This window comes from Bos indicus, chromosome 2 (assembly GCF_029378745.1).
Source record: "Bos indicus isolate NIAB-ARS_2022 breed Sahiwal x Tharparkar chromosome 2, NIAB-ARS_B.indTharparkar_mat_pri_1.0, whole genome shotgun sequence".
Classification (NCBI taxonomy): Eukaryota; Metazoa; Chordata; class Mammalia; order Artiodactyla; family Bovidae; genus Bos; species Bos indicus.
In genome coordinates, this window is record NC_091761.1 from 6,037,017 (window position 1) to 6,057,719 (window position 20,703).

A 20,703-nucleotide genomic window follows, 5' to 3' on the forward strand; every position below is an offset into this window, starting at 1 on the left:
CTCAAAATTCTCCAAGCCAGGCTTCAGCAATATGTGAACCATGAACTCCCTGATGTTCAAGCTGGTTTTAGAAAAGGTAGAGGAACCAGAGATCAAATTGCCAACATATGCTGGATCATAGAAAAAGCAAGAGAGTTCCAGAAAAACATCTATTTCTGCTTTATTGACTATGCCAAAGCCTTTGACTGTGTGGATCACAATAAACTATGGAAAATTCTTTAAGAGATGGGAATACCAGACCACCTGATCTGGTATTGAGAAATTTGTATACAGGTCAGGAAGCAACAGTTAGAATTGGACATGGAACAACAGACTGGTTCCAAATAAGAAAAGGAGTTCGTCAAGGCTGTATATTGTCACCCTGTTTATTTAACTTATATGCAGAGTACATCACGAGAAATGCTGGGCTGGAGGAAGCACAAGCTGGAATCAAGATTGCCGGAAGAAATATCAATAACCTCAGATATGCAGATGACACCACCCTTATGGCAGAAAGTAAAGAGGAACTCAAAAGCCTCTTGATGAAAGTGAAAGTGGAGAGTGAAAAAGTGGGTTTAAAGCTCAACATTCAGAAAACGAAGATCATGGCATCCGGTCCCACCACTTCATGGGAAATAGATGGGGAAACAGTGGAAACAGTGGCAGACTTTATTTTTCTGGGCTCCAAAATCACTACAGATGGTGACTGCAGCCATGAAATTAAAAGATGCTTACTCCTTAGAAGGAAAGTTATGACCAACCTAGATAGCATATTCAAAAGCAGAGACGTTACTTTGCCAACAAAGGTTGGTCTAGTCAAGGCTATGGTTTTTCCTGTGGTCATGTATGGATGTGAGAGTTGGACTGTGAAGAAAGCTGAGTGCCAAAGAATTGATGCATTTGAACTGTGGTGTTGGAGAAGACTCTTGAGAGTCCCTTGGACTGCAAGGAGATCCAACCAGTCCATTCTGAAGGAGATCAGCCCTGGGATTTCTTTGGAAGGAATGATGCTGAAGCTGAAACTCCAGTACTTTGGCCACCTCATGCGAAGAGTTGACTCATTGGAAAAGACTGTGATGCTGGGAGGGATTGGGGGCAGGAGGAGAAGGGGACAACAGAGGATGAGATGGCTGGATGGCATCACTGACTCGATGGACGTGAGTCTGAGTGAACTCCGGGAGTTGGTGATGGACAGGGAGGCCTGGCGTGCTGCGATTCATGGAGTTGCAGAGTCGGACACGACTGAGTGACTGATCTGATCTGATCTGAAGAAACCATGATCATGTTACGGGATCCTTGTTTAGAAATTAGCTACTAGTTTTAATAAAGTTTTAGCTAGTACAGTTTTAGCTTCTTTATCAGGCCTTGCTTGACCTTCAGTAAAATATTTTGGGCAGTATTTTCACTGTTTACCTTTAAAATTTTTTTAATTTACATGTTGTAATAGAAAATTAGAATTATTCATGCAAGAGGCAATTTATGGATAACCTATGATGTAAACCAAAGGAGATAGATGCTTTAAATCATTTCATTGGCTTCCCAGAGTTCCTCCTATGATCCCTCCTCCACCTAATGTACTACTTGCAATTGAGCTAAATTGATCATCTCCTTTTAAAGGATCAGCTTCTAATTAAAAGCAGTTACTGGGGGCCCATCAATTATTTCCCAGGAGAATGCCTAGCTCAGTTCCAGAAAGAGTTCAGTTTCTGGGACATTACTACTTATTCAGATGTAGGATTACTCAGTCTTTATGGACAGGGAAGTTCAACACATATAATCTACAGTCAACATTACAGATTCCTAACCTGATCCAGCCTGATCTAACAACTGAGATCAACTCTACAAGTCTAAAGAGACCAGAAAAGAGTGAATCTACCTCGGGTAAAGTAGAAGCATCAATACAACAACTGCATTATCTCAGTTTTATGCATGGATCTCAGCTCCCATTTCCTCCAGTGCATAAGACCAACACTCCTATTAATGTGAGTGAATCACAGCCTGAGCTACTAAGCTTAGGGTCTCTTTCTGGCTGAGATGACCCCACCCTTCTTGCCCCACTTGTACCCACCCCTTCTTGATGTCAGCCGCTCTGCATACAACTCTAGCTTTCAGTTGCTTCTTTGGAGGGAGGTACCAGGTGAGGTACCTTTCTTGTGAGGCCACTCTACATTTCAATTTGTTATTTGAATTTAGCATGGCTGTGTGTGTGTGTGTGTGTGTGTGTGTGTGTGTGTGTGTTTTTAATGTAGCAAACATTGCTATCTCCTGAAACACACTAAATAGGTCACTAGCCAGATTTGGCCTTTGGGTCATAGGTGGTCCACCTCTGCATTAGTATACGGCATTTTTTTTTTTTTTTTTCACGGCTGTGTGTTTAGAGAGTGATGAGTCACGTATCAGTTCAGTCCTCCTTTTGCTAGAATTGGAGGCCCCCTTTGCTCTTCAGCATAACTCCAGCCTGGCTTCTATTACAGGGATATTCCTGCCACTCTTAAGATGCCTGTTCCTGCCAGTCACCAATGTTCCTGCATCGTCAAATTCAAGGGACATTTCTTAGGCCTTAATTTTTAGTGCATTCATAAGAACTGAAACACTATTATATGACGCTGGTTTCCCTCCTGTGTCTCTAACTGCTCCTAGTCTTCTGATGAATCTAAATACTGTTGTCACCCAGGGCCTGGTGCAGCTTCTCTTCTTTCTCTGCACTCATTCTTCAGAGGAGCTTATCCATTTGCACTGCTCTCATATCATCCTCCTGCCAGTATCCCAAAGGTACATGCTCTGCCTTGGAGGCCTAACAGGCACCTCAACTTTAACATGTCAACAACAGGACTCTTGACACCTATTCTCCAAATAAGTTCCTCCCCTGGTCTTCTCCAACTCAGTAAATGGTAACTATGCTATGCTATGCTAAGTCACTTCAGAACTAGTGGCTGTTAATAAAATCACACTGAGGAGTCATTTTCAGCTCTCCTACTGGTATTCTCTCTCCTCCCATTATATACAGTTTGCTAGCTGTTACTTAGATTACCTCCTCTTCAATTTTACCTTGCACAGATCATTCCTTTTCTAAGTCCTAGCCACACTTACCTGAGCACTTCAGGGCCCCTCTCACCTCCCATCTCCTCTGCTTTTCCTACTTTTTCACTTGGCTGTCTCCTTCACATCTTGCACATCTCAGTTCAAGTGTCCCCTCTTTGGAGATGACTCTCATGACTGTCTCCTAAAGCAGCCTTCTCTCTATAACCAGCCACTCTTTTATACATCACACTGTGTATTTCCTTCATAGCCTGTATCACTACTTGAAATTACCTTATTTGTTTTGATTTTATCTGTCTTCTCTAGAATTTGAGATCCATGAAAAGAGTAACTTTTAATAGCACTTAAACATTTTTGGACTTCCCTGATGGTACAGTGGAAAAGAATCCGCCTGCCAACTCAGGGGACACATATTTGACCCCTGGTCCAGGAAGATCCATATGACACAGAGCAGCTAAGCCCATGTGCACAACTACTGAGCCTGTGTCCCTAGAGCCTGTGCTCGCAAACAAGAGAAGCCACCACAATGAGAAGCCCGCATACCGCCCTACTGGCCATGACTAGAGAAAGCCCATGCACAGTGAGAAAGGCCCAGTGCAGCCAAAATAAATAAATAACTTAAAAAAAAAAAAACAAAGAAAACCCCCATTATTTACCAGTGCCTAGGATAATAGTACCTGGGATACAGTAGGCACTAAAAATATTAATACTTCTTGAGCAAATAACAACAAGCTATTTCCACTTCCAAATATAGGAGACTAATTTATATTACATCAACTTTCCCCACGAAAATAAGTATAAAATTTGGATAAAATCTTAAAAAATTGACCAGAAGTATCCAAAAACTATTAAGGCAGTCAAGACTCAAAGGACCAAGATCCTTATTTGAATATAAATGCTAAAAAGTGAACCCCATGTTTTGTGCAGCATGTCCACTTTGAGGCCTTTGCCAATTTGTAAGCAACAGCCAAGAGGCTGAGGAGCTTTCATTCATTTCACAGAGTTTGGGAGTTGGAACTGCTGAAGTGCTACATTGCAGGAATAACCAGAATAAATCATAAATAAAGTGAAAGTAAATCAGCTCTCACAAAGACTAAACCTAGTCTTGATTAGCTCAAAACATTATGTAGTCTTTCCTAGTCTGCTGCTGCTGCTGTTGCTAAGTCGCTTCAGTCGTGTCTGACTCTGTGCGACCCCATAGACGGCAGCCCACCAGGCTCCCCCGTCCCTGGGATTCTCCAAGCAAGAATACTGGAGTGGGTTGCCATTTCCTTCCCCAATGCATGAAAGTGAAAAGTGAAAGTGAAGTCGCTCAGTCGTGTCCGACTCTTAGCGACTCCATGGACTGCAGCCCACCAGGCTCCTCCATCCATAGGATTTTCCAGGCAAGAGTACTGGATTGGGGTGCCATTGCCTAGTCTAGCAGACTGCAAAAGCACCATCTAGAGTCTCGAATTACTCCTAAAATTTTCAAATCACAATGTCAGAGATTCGATTAATTACTGCCACACATATTCTGAAGACAAAGACCAAAGACTAAGAGAAAAATGGGAAAAATAAGTTGATCTACAAGAGTTCCAGACACAGATTATAAAATAACTCTGATTAATAAGGTAAAAAATAGAAATCCACACAGAATCTTTGTTTTAAATCATATAGAAACTTTAGAACTGAAAAAGGCAATAACTAAAATTAAGAACTCAGATAGACTGAATGCAGATTAGACACAAATAATAAGAGGAATGGCTTCCCTGGTGGCTCAATGGTAGTCTGCCTGCCAATGCAGGAGATGTGGGTTTGATCCTTGGTCCAGGAAGATCCCCTGGAGAAGGGAATGGCAACCCACTCCAGTAATTCTTGCCTGGGAAATCCTGTGGACAGACGAGCCTGGTGGGGTCTAGTCCATGGGGTTGCAAAAGAGATACAATTTAGCAACTAAACCACAACAACAATAAGAGGAATAGTGAAGAGAAAGATTGGACCACAAAAAATATCCAGACTAAATCTTCAAATCTTAAAAAGATGAAAAATGTAACAGGCTTATAAGAGGAAAATATCTATTATAGGTGAAATTAAGAGTTTCAGGAGAAGATATAGACAATAGGGCATAAGTGATATTTGAATAGATAATAGAGGATTTTCCAAAACTGATGAAAATCATCAAGCCACAGATTCAAGATCCTCCATGAATACCAAGCTAGATAAAGTCCAATAAAATCACATCTAAACACCTATTGGTAAAACTGCTGAAAACCAAACAGAAGATCTCAGAACAGCAGAGGAAAAGAGATTATAAATCATCCTCAAAAGATCAATCGTATTTACAACTGCCTTTGAAAAGAATTGATGAAAGCTAAAAGGCAATAGAAACAACATCAAAGTATTTAATAAAACCTGCCAATATTTGTATGTTTTCATAACCCTGCATAGGCAAATATTTCTTAAACAGACCACAAAAAGGATATCCATAAATAAGACTAAGTAATAGTATCAAATTAAAAGAAAGACCTTCTTTTCATGAAATGATACTAAGAATGAAGATGTGAAACATATCATAGGAAAAGGTAATTGCAATACAGATATCTTAAACAGGACTCACACATAAAAATAACTTCCGCAAGTAAAAGATAACCCAATTTTTAAAATGCTAAAAATTTTAATGGGCAATTTACAAAAGAGGATGTCTAAGTGGGCCTTTTACAAAAGAGGATTTATAAATATATGCAAATATGCTCATCATTACCAGTCACTATGAAGTGCAAATTAAGATCAAAATAAGATACCACTAGACACCCACCAGACTTGGGAGAACACCAAATGTTGGTTAGGATAATGAACAACTGGAACTCTCATATGCTACAAGTGGGAGGAAAATTGGTGCAATCATTTTGAAAGATGTTCGGTGCTATTACCTAGAACTAAATATTTTCCTATCATAAGATATGGAAATCACATTCATAACAAAAATTTATGTGCATGTGTACCAAGAGACAAGAATATTTACAGCATCACTATTTATGATAGCTCCAAAACTAGAAATGCTCATCACTATTAGAACCACATCTGTTAATTGGTGTGCACTCAATGAATATAAGTTTTATTATCTTTTTAGCCTATGAAAGTCTTTCCATTATATTGTACATTCTAAAAAATCTGCCTAGCTGAGAACCAAAAACATCTGCTCAGAAATACCTAATGAAATATAGTAATTGGAAGTACCTAAATAAAATAATTACTACCTCAAGAAGTGTTAAAATTTATAATAAATTTAATCATTGAGTTTTTTTCTTTCAAGTACCAGAATTCCAACATAAGGCATAAATTAGATTCAATATAAGAGGCATCCTCTTATGACACTGGAACAAAGATTCATCTCTCTGTTGAAATGCAGAACTAAGTTTTTAAAGTAAATATCTTGCAAAGAAAAGAAAAAAATTGTTACTTCACTATAAATCATTAGTTAACATCTTGGCTACTAACTGTGGCCAAGTGAATCAGATAACTTCAGGGTTTTTTATTCAGGAAAAAATAACCTGAAGTTATCAGGTTCACTAAACTATTACCAGTCTCCGTCAGTAGCTGTGAGCCCAACTGAATGGTTCCTCCGTAGATACTAGAGTCTTGTTTTTTCAAGACCTCTCATGCTACCTTTTCTAAATGATGGCTGAAAAAGATTTACAAGGTGCAATCCTAATCCTAAGAATGATTGGTTTAAAAATATATACACACACAAAATATATACACACACATACTGCTAAGTCATTTCAGTCGTGTCCGACTCTGTGCGACCCCATAGATGGCAGCCCACCAGGCTCCCCCGTCCCTGGGATTCTCCAGGCAAGAACACTGGAGTGGCTTGCCATTTCCTTCTCCAATGCATGAAAGTGAAAAGTGAAAGTGAAGTCGTTCAGTCATGTCCGACTCCTAGCGACCCCATGGACTGCAGCCCACCAGGCTCCTCCATCCATAGGATTTTCCAGGCAAGGGTACTGGAGTGGGGTGCCGTTGCCTTCTCCAGACACACATACTGGAGCTTGGTAAATATGATTTGTTAAAATTCCTACATATTCTTTCTGAAAATGTGAAACCAAGGATACACAATTAGTGGCCAAGGAACTAGTCATAATCTACATGACTGATTTAGGAGCACTTTCCCCTATCCTCCCATTACATTTTATGTATGTGTCCCTAATAAGATACACTTAGTTGTAATGAATGGTTTGCATTTATGTATTCTCACTCAAATGACAGAAGTGATGTTTTAGTTAGCAAGTTTGAGATGGACATGTACACACTGCTATATATAAAATAGATAACCAACAAGGATGTGCTGTATAGCACAGGTAATTCTGCTCAATGTAACAACATACTTGGGAAAAGAATTTGAAAAATAGAAACATTTATATGTATACTGACTTAATTTGCTGTACATCTGAAATGAACACCATATTGTTAATTTACTGTACTCCAATAGAAAAGTTAAAAAAAAAATGATGTCTTTTCATTAGCATGCCCAATTCCTAGCTGAGTACCTAGTGCCTAATGGGAACTTAAGATGTGCCAAATGGATGAAAACCAAAGGAAGTTATAAATACATTAGAGACAATTGTGAATTCTCTCTAGTCAAGGTCTCAGATTTGTAAATCACAGGGCAAGACAAAACTTTGTAGAACTTGATATCCCCTGGGTGACCTAACAGGAACCAAATCCTAAAGTTAAAAACACAGCAGTTGGATGATGTCTATCTCAACATGATACAGTAATCTGTTTCAACATTGGGACAGTCTGGCTCATATTTAATATAATGCACTCTTCTGCTTACGTTCTATTTGCTTGTCTAAGAACTTTTATTCTTTTATTTCTAGTGAAATAGAAAAATTTACTCTCAAATATCTAGATAAATAGGTGACTACTTAAAATGATAAATCTATCATCATTGTATTCCAGATAAGAAATTTTCATTAAAATGTTTCCTTAGAAATTGCTCCCATGAGCCCAACATCTTAAGCAAGAAAAATCCATAGCATTCCTCAGATATGTCCATCAGAATTTAAGTTTGGATTGTGTTTATTACCAATAAACCTTAAACAAGACTTAAATAATTATTTCCCTGGTATTTTGTTAAGTGATCATGGGGACATGATCCTTTCAATTTTACTGATGGAGAAATCAAAAGGCATAAAGCCCTCCTGCCTTACTGCAGTTCTAAATGGGAGAGAGATTACTGTCCAACATGTTTCTCTCAGGTGTTGCCTTTGTGGCTCTATTAGCAATTCTATTTTCTTTTCCAAGGCTTCTTTATTCATAAAGTTTAGTTCATAAAGATTTAAACTTTATTCATAAAGTTTAATTCATAAAGATTCATAAAGTTTAAATTGTAATTGTTTCTTCTGTATATATTCCACATTTATGGCTTCTTTTTCTTCACAAGACTTTCACTCCATTTTTTCCCAACTAATTCATTGCCTAGGGTGGTTGAGAAGAATGTTCTGCTTAAACAGAAAGCTATTATGGGACCAACATCGGTTCAGTTCAGTTCAGTTCAATTGCTCAGTCATGTCTGACTCTTTGCAACCCCATGGACTATAGCACGCCAGGCCTTCCTGTCCATCACCAACTCTTGGAGATCACCCAAACTCATGTCTGTTGAGTCGGTGATGCCATCCAAACATCTTATCCTCGGTCATCCCTTTCTTCTCCCACCTTCAATCCCTCCCAGCATCAGAGTCTTTTCCAATGAGTCAACTCTTCGCATGAGGTGGCCAAAGTACTGGAGTTTCAGCTTCAGCATCAGTCCTTCCAATGAATATTCAGGACTGATTTCCTTTAGGATGGACTGGTTGGATCTCTTTGCAGTCCAAGGGACTCTCAAGAGTCTTCTCCAACACCACAGTTCAAATGCATCAATTCTTCTGTGCTCAGCTTTCTTTATAGTCCAACTCTCATAAATGACTACTGGAAAAACCATATCTTTGACTAGATGGACCTTTGTTGGCAAAGTAATATCTCTGATTTTTAATATGCTGTCTAGGTTGGTCATAGCTCTTCTTCCAAGGAGCAAGCGTCTTTTAATTTCATGGCTGAAGTTGCCATCTGCAGTGATTTTGGAACCCCCCAAAATAAAGTCTGTCACTTTTTCCAGTATTTCTCCATCTATTTGCCATGAAGTGATGGGACCAGATGCCATGATCTTTGTTTTCTGAATGTTGAGCTTTAAGCCAACTTTTTCACTCTCCTCTTGCACTTTCATCAAGAGGCTCTTTAGTTCTGCCATAAGGGTGGTGTCATCTGCATATCTGAGGTTATTGATATTTCTCCCAGCAATCTTGATTCCAGCTTATGCTTCATCCAGCCCAGAATTTCTCATGATGCACTCTGCATATAATTTAAATAAGCAGGGTGACAATATACAGCCTTGACATACTCCTTTCCCATTTGGAACCAGTCTGTTTTCTATGTCCAGTTCTAACTGTTGCTTCCTGATCTGCATACAGATTTCTCAGGAGGCAGGTAAGGTGGTCTGGTATTCCCATCTCTTGAAGAATTTTCCAGTTTGTTGTGTTCCACACAGTCAAAGGCTTTGGCATAGTCAATAAAGCAGAAATAGATGTTTCTCTGGAACTCTCTTGCTTTTTTGATGATCCAGCAGATGTTGGCAATTTGATATCTGGTTCCTCTGCCTTTTCTAAATCCAACTTGAGCATGTAGAAGTTCACAGTTCACATACTGTTGAAGCCTGACTTGGAGAATTTTGAGCACTACTTTGCTAGGACCAATACATGCATAATCAAATTGCTAAAAAGTTATTGTATTAGAATAAAAATTAACTCATATTACTACTCAGATTTTCAAAGAACATAAGTTCTCTATTTCCTACAACCTGTCCCAATCAATCTCCACCCCACCAGGGAGCATCCTGGAGGTGAAGGTGGGGCTTTGGGGAGTAGCCATGTGTGCTCAGTTAGCCATCCTGATCTGAAGAGTCTCTGGGCGTAAATCTCACATCCTCTGTCCCAGAAGGGAGCATCCTAGGCAGCAATGCATTTGAGGAAAGCTGATTACAGGGCTGTCAGCTACCAACTCGTGGAGAAGGCAATGGCACCCCACTCCAGTACTCTTGCCTGGGAAATCCCATGGATGGAGGAGCCTGGTAGGCTGCAGTCCATGGGGTCGTGAAGAGTCGGACACGACTGAGCGACTTCACTTTCAGCTACCAACTAGGTTAATGACTTTAGTTTTGGAATCATTGATCTGAAGTCATTTTCTTTTTTTTTCTGAAAGAGATCAGAGAGTAGAACCAAGAGTCTTCTAAGGTCACTCCTGGTTCCTGATAACAAACTCAATATATCATCTGAATAGAGGTCTTTTTTTTTTTTGAGGCTGAGAAAAAAATGTAACCCATTTATCCAGAAAAGTCTGGAACACATTCCTATTTCCTATGCAGTCCCAAATTTTTTCTTAGGCCACAAGAGACTATTTCCACTGCTCAACCCCTGTTTCCGCACAAACATCTGTAACAGGCGCTGCATTTTATCTCATAACTGATTCCCACCCCAGGAGTCAAAGGCTGATGAAAGATAAAAAAAAAATCAGAAAAATAAAAACTAATAATCTGCTTCACAGTGAGTCCAACAGATCTCTCCACAAGACAACATAACAATAATAAAAGAATGGAGTAGTCATGCCTGGAGTCCACGGCCACATTCTTGGAATGTAGGGCTCGGAAGTCCATGGAAAACAAATCTATAATTTTAGATGGAATGCCTATTAAGGGAATAGTTTACCATTTGGTTAAAGAAATGCCTTATAAAGGCTGGTATAAACTACATTCTGGGTTCAACCATATTAGACCATTTCCTGTGGGGCTGATTAAAGGCAAACAAATGACTAGTTAATAAGTATGTCACCATAAGAAGTGTCATTGATCATTTCTGGAGGTAAGGTCTACCTTCAAGTGGCAGCACCTTCACTGAAATTAGTGGAAGCCTCTCTTCAAGAGCAGCTAAAATTCAGTTACTCCCTCACGGTGGCCCACTTTGGACATCAGCCTGTTCCCTCAACAACTTCAGCAAGGAGAAAAGCGAGGTATGAGTCCTATTTTAGAATTATCCTTTGGAATAAGCTGCAGCATCAGAAAATGATCCTCACTATAAACTGAAGATGGTTTGAGAAATCAGAAATAATTGACAATTGATAAATTGTTTTCTTCTCTCATATTTGCTCACATTTTTTCATTTTTTTGCAGTCAAACTGTATTATAGATACTGTACAACTTTATGCATAAACCCAAGGAAGTTACTTCCTCCACACACACAATAATATACAATAAACTATAACAAATAGGGCCTTAAAAAATAACCAAAATCACCATTATATTAATAACTAACAAAAATTACAATTATTCCCTAATGGCACATGGAAACATCCATGTCCAATGTACCTGTCTGACCCAAATCTCTGGCTTTGACTTTTTATTAGAATCCAAATAAGTATCTTACAGAGTACTAACTGAAATATAATTTAATCCTTTTAAAATCTATAATAGCCACTCCCCTTTTCTTTGCTTTTCCTGTGATGAAAAGACTGAATTATTTATTTATCCTGTAGAATTATTCAGATTCTGTATGTCTCTGTATGCATCCTGCCTGAACACACCATGTATATTTTTAAGAAGAAAGCTTAATTTAATTATAAATGTATTAATCAAGGGAACTGAATTAAAGCCCCAGTTTTGTCCCTAGGTAACTGAGAAGCTTTAAAAATATTTGTCTCTTAGAGACTGTTTGCTCTATAGGTTTTTCTAATGAATCATCTAAAAGCAACTAAAAGTTAAATTTTAATATTCTTCATAGGTCAGTATTTTATTAACTTTACTTTCACTTAAGACTGTAAGTGATAAACCAGAAATTAAACTAATTCTACTATTAGTTATTTTAAGATTAAGCAGAAAAAAAAATCAGCATGTTTTTCAAAGATAAAATCTTTCAATATTTTGATATATTTCCTTTCAATTTTTTATATATTTTATAGTAAATATAGTAAATATTTTATAGTAAATATAGTAAAAACAATATTTTATAGTAAATACTATATTTTATAGTAAATATAGTAAATATATATTTTATAGTAAATATCTAAAATTATATTTTGTATAGTGCTTCTTATTTAAGTATAGTTCCATAATATGACTTTTATTTCAAATAACATTAAATAGTATTGACTTTTCTGTAATTCTTGACTATATTTATAGTATTTAACTGAATGAAACCATATTTTCCCTTAGGGAGACTATCTGGAATATATTTCTTTCTGATTTAAAGCAAGTGTGACTAGACTTTTATGTAACTAAAAATGAACATGTAGCATCATTAAGAAATGTTACTGTTATATTAAGAAATAAAAGTTAGTTATCCATGGGATAATATACTTACCTGTCTTGTAATCTCTCAAGCATCCCTCATGCTGAAGTCTTTTGTGGTTATTATTTAATATCTATAATTTTCAAAGCCTATTCCTCTTAAAATATCCTAAATGAATAAAAAGAGCTAATTATATAAAACACTTTGTCTTAATGTCACTTTAACTAGATAGTGTAAGGCAAGCACAATATCTGCATTAAAGGAGAAAGAAGTATATCCTAAAATTCCAATTTGTCTCCCATTCCATGAGTTAACACACAAGTTTAATTATATTTTGTGGATATCATGGGAGAAAACACGTTTCAAAGTGTATGCTTTTAGCCCAGGATATGGGAAACTATTCAACTCTCACACAAACTATAAATAAAAGGTTAAGAAACTAGTATTTAAGGGTTCATATTTTGAGGTGGGAGATCCCCAAAGAGGAACATGGACTGATAAGTCTAGGACTATGGCTTAAAAAACCTTTTTCTAGGACTAGTCCCATCAAGGCAGGAAGGAAAAACTGGAGGAGAGTGTGGGGATAACAGACCAATGTTCAAGGGCAGTTCATAAATGACGACATCATCAGCCCACTCCTAGGCTCTAAATATGTAGTGGTTTTCAAAGCAACTTAATTTAAGAAACATAAACCAAAAAGATCAAAGTAACTTGAGGTTGAAAGTCACATCAAAACTAGGTCCATGAAAATATCAACTGGTTCCTGACTGTCCTTAAAAAGTTCCTAACGTTGAAAATGAACCTCCACTGTCAGACCCTGATGCTGGGAAAGATTGAGGGCAGGAGGAGAAGGGGACGACGGAGGATGAGATGGTTGGATGGCATCACCAATTTGATGGACATGAGTTTGAGCAGGCTCCAGGAATTAGTGATGGACAGGGAAGCCTGGCATGCTGCAGTCCATGGGGTTGCAAAGAGTCAGACACGACTGAGCAACTGAACTGAACTGAAGATTTTCATACTGAACAATACTATGAAAATCTCTCCAAGTCAACTGGCATAAAGAGAAAATACAGAGTATTGAACAGGGTTCACTGAGGCCTTGGGTAACTTTGTAACATTGTAACCTGTAACAGCATTACTACCTACTTCATCTCCTTGTTGTGAGCCTGAGAGCCTACCAGGGGAAATGCTTCATAAGAACCCAATTTCTTTCTTTCAACGGCTGCATAATACCTGATACGGTTATGCCATAAATACTTAAATCATTTACCTCCTGAGGGTCATTCACTTTGTTTTCAGTCTGACTAGTACAGTGTACAATAAACATAAACTCATATATACCTAATCTAGTGATTTTATTCCCATGGAGTAGATTCCTAAGAGTGGTGTAAGTAAATGTGTAATCAACTTCAATGGCTAATAAAATATTTCTTTTCAAAACGGCTGAAACAATGGCCATTTCCACATACATTAGAGTACCCAGCTTTCTTCACAACAGGTATTTTCACTCTCAGCTTTTGGTCATCTAATGGCTTTGAGGGGCTATGTCACTGTTTATTTCCCTAACTCCTAGCAAGGTTGAACAAGAGCTCACATTCACTGACCACTTGGATTTGTTTTCTCCAAATCTCATTTGCCCATTTTCCTTTGTGGTTATTTACGTTATTCTTCATTGGTGAGCACTTTTGTACAGTTTCAGTTCAGTTCAGTCGCTCAGTTGTGTTTGACTCTTTGCGACCCCATGGGCTGCAGCACGCCAGGCTTCCCTGTCCATCACCAACTCCCAGAGCTTGCTCAAACTCATGTCTATCAAGTCATGAAGCCATCCAACAATCTCATCCTCTGTCGCCCCCTCCTCCTCCTGCCTTCAATCTTGCCCAGCATCAGGGTCTTTTCTAAGGAGTTAGTTCCTCTCATCAGGTGGCCAAAGTATTGGAGCTTCAGCTTCAGAATCAGCCCTTCCAATGATATTCAGGACTGATTTCCTTTAGAATGGACTGATTTGATCTCCTTGCAGTCCAAGGGACTCTCAAGAGTCTTTTCCCATAACACGGTTCAAAAGCATCAATTCTTCAGTACTCAGCTTTCTTTATAGTCCAACTGTCACATCCATACATGACCACTGGAAAAACCACAGCTTTGACTAGGTGGAGCTTTGTTGGCAAAGTAATGTCTCTGCTTTTTAATATGCTGTCTAGGTTGGTCATAGCTTTTCTTCCAAAGAGCAAGTGTCTTTTAATTTCATGGCTGCAGTCACCATCTGTGGTGATTTTGGAGCCTAAGAAAATAGTCTGTCACTGTTTCCATCATTTCCCCATCTGTTTGTCATGAAGTGATGGGACCAGATGCCATGATCTTAGTTTTTTGAATGTTGCATTTTCAGCCAGCGTTTTCACTCTCCTCTTTCACTTTCATCAACAGGCTCTTTAGTTCCTCTTCACTTTCTGCCATAAGGGTGGTGTCACCTGCATATCTGAGGTTATTGATATTTCTCCCTGCAATCTTGTATAGTTTAGATCTTCTCTACTATGTATATCAAATAATTTCCCTTAAGTTATTATCCTCTTCTTTAAAGTTTATTGAAGCACAACATTCATTTCTTTCTAATTTACATTTAATCTTTTGTAAATAGATTAAATTTTAAAATGAGTATCTTTTCCTTTACAGCTTCCTAGTTGATCTATAACCTAAGTGATACTTGCATGTATATAAAATCTATTATTTCACTCTATAATAGGCTCCAGTTTCATCCACCTCATTAGAATTGATTCAAATGTATTCTTTCTAATGGCTGAGTAATACTCCATTGTGTATATGTACCACAGATTTCTTATCCATTCGTCTGCTGATGGACATCTAGGTTGCTTCCATGTCGTGGCTATTATAAACAGTGCTGTGATGAACATTGGGGTACACATGTCTCTTTCAATTCTGGTTTCCTTGGTGTGTATGCCCAGCAGTGGGATTGCTGGGCCATAATGCAGTTCTATTTCCAGTTTTTTTAAGGAACCTCCACACTGTTCTCCATAATGGCTGTACTAGTTTGCATTCCCACCAACAGTGTAAGAGGGTTCCCTTTTCTCCACACCTTCTCCAGCATTTATTCCTTGTAGACTTTTGGATCGCAGCCATTCTGACTGGTGTGAAATGGTACCTCATTGTGGTTTTGATTTGCATTTCTCTGATAATGAGTGATATTAAGCATCTTTTCATGTGTTTGTTAGCCATCTGTATGCCTTCTTTGGAGAAATGTCTGTTTAATTCTTTGGACCATGTTTTGATTGGGTCGTTTATTTTTCTGGAATTGAGTTGCAGGAGTTGCTTGTATATTTTTGAGATTAGTTGTTTGTCAGTTGCTTCATTTGCTATTATTTTCTCCCATTCTGAAGGCTGTCTTTTCACTTTGCTTATAGTTTCCTTTGTTGCGCAGAAGCTTTTAATTTTAATTAGGTCCCATTTGTTTATTTTTGCTTTTATTTCCAATATTCTGGGAGGTGAGTCATAGAGGATCCTGCTGTGATGTATGTCAGAGAGTGTTTTGCCTATATTCTTCTCTAGGAGTTTTATAATTTCTGGTCTTATGTTTAGATCTTTAATCCATTTGGTGAATGAAACTGGAGCCTATTATACAGAGTGAAGTAAGTCAGAAAGAAAAACACCAATACAGTATACTAATGCATATATATGGAATTTAGAAAGATGGTAATGATAACCCTGTATGTGAGATAGCAAAAGAGACACAGATGTCTAGAACAGTCTCTTGGACTCTGTGGGAGAGGGAGAGGGTGGGATGATTTGGGGGAATGTCATGGAAACATGTATAATATCATATAAGAAATGAATCGCCAGTCCAGGTTCGATACAGGATCCTTGGGGCTGGTGCACTGGGATGACCTGGAGGGATGGTACGGGGGAGGGAGGTCGGAAGGGGGTTCAGGATGGGGAACATGTGTATGCCCATGGTGGATTCATGTTGACATGTGGCAGAACCAATACACTATTGTAAAGTAATTAGCCTCCAATTAAAATAAATTTAAATTAAAAAATTAAAAGAAAATAAAATCTATTATTTTCTTCTTTCTTTTCTTTACTCAATCTGGAAGTTATCTGATATACTTTTTTCCAGATGACTAGATTGTTGAGTTAGCACCATTGTAAAAATAATCCATCTATTCCCTTGCTACTGAAATACCATTTTTGTTTTATGTCAAATATCTGCGTGTACTGAGATCTATTTCTGACCTTTTAATCTGTTTTCTGGCTGGTCTCTTTCTAAGCTCAAACCAGAGCCAAAAAGGAGGTCATAATATGCTTCAGTCATATGAAGCAAGTAATTCTTTCCTAGTCTTATTTACAGGATTTCAATAACCCTTAAGATCACTTTATCCACCCATCTTATTCACATTTAAATCAGAATTGTATTACATTTGCTTAATTTCAGGAGAATTCATGTTTTTATGATATTAAATCTTTCTGTCTAAAAACAGATACTGTTTAATGTCTTTGTATAAAGTTTTTCAGCTGACCCATTGTTATTTTTTTCTCTTTTACAACTTGCTGCTAGTACAGAAAAAGGTAATTTATTTTTATCTTGAGTCAAATTCAACTTTAGTATTTCAATGAACATTCTAAACCTTCCTCACTGTTCACGCCATCCTCGTTCTCACCAGACACACTTGCTCCTACTTCATTTTACTTCATTTAAAAAAAACTGAGGTTATCAGCTTTCCAGACTCCTCCGTGTACAATCACCTATGTTCAAACCCATTCTTAACACCTTTCCTCTGTTTCTGAAGGATGAAATTTGTTTCCTCCTCTTCAAATCCAGGCTTTCTTGACTCCAACCCTTTCAACTTCCTTGAGTACCTTGCTCCATTAGTTATGCCCCCTTCACTCTTGTGTCTTCCACCTCTGCTTCTTCTTTCTCTTTTTCAGTCTTTGTGCTCTGTTAAACTCCCCTTTCTGTTGTGGAGAGGCTCCTTTAATTCCCTTGGCTAGATTGTACAGTCATGCAGCCATTTCCAACCACCAGAAACATCATTCTGATGGTCAGCTCTTCTCTTATTTAACTTAGGCCAAAGCTATGCTCTGTTGCTTAGAGTGAGAAGAAAGGGCAAGGAACAAATGTCAGATAGTTATTTTGGGGAGAAAATTTTATGAATCCCAATTTCTTGTAACTTCTCATGTTTCAGTTCAGTTCAGTTCAAGTCGCTCAGTCGTGTCCAACTCTTTGTGACCCCATGAATTGCAACACACCAGGCCTCCCTGTCCATCACCAACTCCCAGAGTTCACCCAGACTCATGTCCATCAAGTCAGTGATGCCATCCAGCCATCTCATCCTCTGTCGTCCCCTTCTCCTCCTGCCCCCAATCCCTCCCAGCATCAGAGTCTTTTGCAATGAGTCAACACTTCGCATGAGCTGGCCAAAGTACTGGAGTTTCAGCTTTAGCATCATTCCTTCCAAAGAAATCCCAGGGCTGATTTCCTTCAGAATGGACTGGTTGGATCTCTTAGAAAAGCACTAAAATCATTAACTAAGATATCTGTGCCTTGTGATTTGCAGTAACCTTCTACCAAGATGTGTGCTTGTCTACACAGACTCCCTTCACCAAAATCACATGCTGACTCTCCTCAGCTCCCTACCTTTTCAAAGCAGTTCCTCAGGACTATTTGAGAGGCTGTCTCCCAGGCTGTAGTCCTCACTAAACTCCAAATAAAACTGAACTCACAACAGTCACATTAGACTTTTTTTTTTTACCCAGTCCACACATGGATACTTAAGTGTTAGTCACTCAGTAGTACTTGACTCTTTGTGACCCCATTGACTGCAGCCCACCAGGCTTCTCTGTCCATGAGATTTTCCAGGCAAGGATACAGAGCTGGGTTTCCATTTCCTTCTCCAGGGGATCTTCCCAACCCATGGATCTAACCCATGTCTCTCCTGCACCGCAGGCAGGGTCTTTACTGACTGAGCTACAAGGGAAGCCCACACAGATTCTTAGATAAGGTTCAAAAAACATCTCTTTCCAGCATAGTTTCTTCAGAGGGAGATCAGCCTACAGGCATGCATTTCTCTCCACTCCCCAGTTAATTCCCACACAGGCAGTCCACCTCATTGCCTGGAGTAGATCCCATTCTTTGGCCAAACAGTAACAATATTTTGCAACTTCTCTCTAAGAATGGAGTTAACTTTCCAACCCTTTGAATCTGGACTCAGCCATGAAATTTGCTTTGGCCAGTGGAACATAAGAGAATGTGACTTTTGGGGTTTGTATGCAAGCTATAAGGCATACTTCTATTGTAAAGCAAAACTGAGCCCTATGCTGTAAACAAAAGGCACTCCAGAAGTAATGCAATTCAGTTCAGTCACTCAGTTGTGTCCGACTCTTTGTGACCCCATGAACTGCTGCACACCAGGCCTCCCTGTCCATCACCAACTCCCTGAGTCCACCCAAACCCATGTCCATCGAGTTGGTAATGCTATCCAACCATCTCATCCTCTGTCGTCCCCTTCTCCTCCTGCCCTCAATCTTTCCCAGCATCAGAGTCTTTTCAAATGAGTCAGCACTTCGCATCAGGTGGCCAAAGTATTGGAGTTTCAGCTTCAACATCAGTCCTACCAATGAACACTCAGGACTGATCTCCTTTAGGATGGATTGGTTGGATCTCCTTGCAGTCCAAGGGACTCCCAAGAGTCTTCTCCAACACCACAGTTCAAAAGCATCAATTCTTTGGCGCTCAGCTTTCTTTATAGTCCAACTTTCACATCCATATATTACCAGTGGAAAAACCATAGCCTTGACTAGACGGACCCTTGTTGGCATAGTAATATCTCTGCTTTTTAATATGCTATCTAGGTTGGTCATAACTTTCCTTCCAAGGAGTAAGCGTCTTTTAATTTCATGGCTGCAATCACCATCTGCAGTAATTTTGGAGCCCAGAAAAATAAAGTCAACCACTGTTTCCCCATCTGTTTGTCATGAAGTGATGGGACCAGATGCCATGATCTTAGTTTCTGAATGCTGAGCTTTAAGCCACTTTTTCATTCTCCTCTTTCACTTTCATCAAGAGGCTCTTTAGTTCCTCTTCACTTTCTGCCATAAGGATGGTGTCATCTGCATATCTGAGGTTATTGATATTTCTCCCGGAAATCTTGATTTCAGCTTGTGCTTCTTCCAGCCCAGCATTTCTCATGATGTACTCTGCATAGAAGTTAAATAAGCAGGGTGACAATATACAGCCTTGACGTACTTCTTTTCCTATTTGGAACCAGTCTGTTGTTCCATGTCCACTTCTAACTGTTGCTTCCTGACCTGCATATAGGTTTCTCAAGAGGCAGGTCAGGTGGTCTGATATTCCCATCTCTTTCAGAATTTTCCACAGTTTCTTGTGATCCACACAGTCAAAGGCTTTGGCATAGTCAATAAAGCAGAAATAGATGTTCTTCTGGAACTCTCTTGCTTTTTCAATGATCCAGCAGATGTTGGCAATTTGGTCTCTGGTTCCTCTGCCTTTTCTAACACCAGCTTGAACATCTGGAATTTCATGGTTCATGTATTGCTGAAGCCTGGCTTGGAGAATTTTAAGCATTACTTCACTAGGTGTGAGATGAGTGCAATTGTGTGGTAGTTTGAGCATTCTTTGGCATTGCCTTTCTTTGGGATTGGAATGAAAACTGACCTTTTCCAGTCCTTTGGCCACTGCTGAGTTTTCCAAATTTGCTGACATATTGAGTGCTGCACTTTCACAGCATCATCTTTCAGGACTTGAAATAGTCCAATTGGAATTCCATAACTTCCACTAGCTTTGTTCATAGTGATGCTTCTTAAGGCCCATTTGACTTCCCATTCCAAGATGTCTGGCTCTAGGTGAATGATCACACCATCATGATTATCTGGGTCTTGAAGATCTTTTTTGTACAGTTCTTTTGTGTGTTCTTGCCACCTCTTCTTAATATCTTCTACTTCTGTTAGGTCCATACCATTTCTGTCCTTTATCGAGCCCATCTTTGCATGAAATGTTCCCTTGGTATCTCTACTTCTCTTGAAGAGACCTCTAGTCTTTCCTATTCTGTTGTTTTCCTATATTTCTTTGCATTGGTCGCTGAGGAAGGCTTTCTTACTTCTCCTTGCTATTCTTTGGAAGTCTGCATTCAAATGGGAATATCTTTCCTTTTCTCCTTTGCTTTTTGCTTCTCTTCTTTTCACAGCTATTTGTAAGGCCTCCTCAGACAGTCATTTTGCTTTTTTGCATTTCTTTTTTTGGGGATGGTCTTTATCCCTGTCTTCTGTACAATGTCACAAACCTCTGTCCATAGTTCAT

At 38.8% G+C, this 20,703-nt stretch overlaps 1 protein-coding gene across 2 annotated transcripts in view; it reads right to left on the minus strand.

Annotated features, from left to right (window-relative positions):
• C2H2orf88 (chromosome 2 C2orf88 homolog) overlaps window positions 1-20,703 on the minus strand; it is an 80,502-nt gene that overhangs the window by 42,708 nt on the left and 17,091 nt on the right. The gene's annotated exons all lie outside the window — the stretch shown is intronic.